This window comes from Acanthisitta chloris, unplaced genomic scaffold, assembly GCF_000695815.1.
Source record: "Acanthisitta chloris isolate BGI_N310 unplaced genomic scaffold, ASM69581v1 scaffold28539, whole genome shotgun sequence".
NCBI classification, from domain to species: Eukaryota; Metazoa; Chordata; class Aves; order Passeriformes; family Acanthisittidae; genus Acanthisitta; species Acanthisitta chloris.
This window is the reverse complement of record NW_008690216.1, coordinates 9,993-11,505: the sequence shown is the minus strand read 5'-3', so window position 1 is coordinate 11,505 and position 1,513 is coordinate 9,993.

Genomic DNA, 1,513 nt, shown 5'->3' with positions numbered 1-1,513 from the left:
TTTTTTGGTTTTGTTTTGTTTGGGTTTCATTTTGTTTTGCAAAGCACAAAATGTAGCCAATTAGTGCATTACAGAGGAAATGTATCCCACAGTCAGCAGTAAATAAGGATTATTTAATGTAATTTATTTTTCCCCTTGGACTTCAATGATATTCTGGGAAAAAGATTGTTTGGGTAGTATAGAAACACAGTGGCAATTTTAAAACAAAATATTCCAATCTTGCATTAAATTGACATTCAGAGTGAAACCAAGTGCTCAGACCCAGGAAGGTGCAACATGCTGATAGATGTCTGAGGATGGTGAAGGCAGAGCCATTTAACAGTACACGACATTGAGTTATGAGAGGATGTTAGAGATCATCCACTGGCAACTCACAAAATCATGTTAATGGTTAATTTTCATACGTGCCTAGAAAACAGGCAGCAAAAGCCTGTGGTCACTCCTGAGATGTTTTTCCAGTGTCTCCGAGATGGACTGTTGCTTTTGCTGAGTTTTACACCTCCATCATCCCTCCGTTGGCAGTGGAGCTCCTCCTCTCCACGCCATGTGGAAAGGAGAGTGAGGCCAAGTTTAGGACTTGCAGTGGGTGCATTCAGTGCAGACAAGGCACAGCAATGGGCTTAAGCACATGGTTAAAGTTAAGCTCTTGCCTAAAAATGCCTTGAGGTTGATCGTATTTAAGTAATTCCTGAAAATCGAAATCATATGCTTACGTTCTACAGAATCAAGACCTACTGCAAGTTATTGTAAAGATTGCATGGAAGAAGGTCTGCAGGTCCTGAAATGACTGCTGATTTTCAATAAAATAGGTATTTTGCTATCACTGCTAGAGTTAATTTACATGACCCTGACTGTAGTTTGATTTCCAACCTATCAAAAGCCTTAAGCAGCAACATCATGATACAAAGTAGATAAAACCAGAATTCATGTCCTTACTTTACAACATGTCCTTGATGTCAGTCATCTCAGAAATGTTTACTCCTGTGCTAACGCCCTCTGCAAAAAGCAGTCTGTAAAACTGGACAGCACAGCCTGAAAACCACGAGAGGTTGGCCCTGTTTGATACCTCCCCCTCCTCACATGACTGATGGAAACCAGACATTAACTCCACTCAACTTCCATGAAATCATATTAAGATGTAGGCTAAATTAGACCGCTGGCATGCTTTGAAGTGTGCCAATAGTCACAGGTTTAAAAACCACGTCTACGGATAAAGCTTTGCTGGATCGTGTCTCTGAACCAGCACAGGCAAGAGGAGGATTTGTGCTAATTCTGTCAGTCAGGAGTTTGTAACTTTTTGAGAACTACTGATCCTTTCAAATCACTACAACATGTTGATGTACAGCCTTTTATCCATTCAGAGATTAGACTGTTTCCACTACGTGGATGTGCATTAGCTTCAAGTGTACACACGAGGAGAAGATGCTGTTCATACCCAACAGCCTATGTGAGGTCCTCAGCACATTTATTTTCACTGGAGTACGTTTACTCCACAAACAATCCCTATTGATTT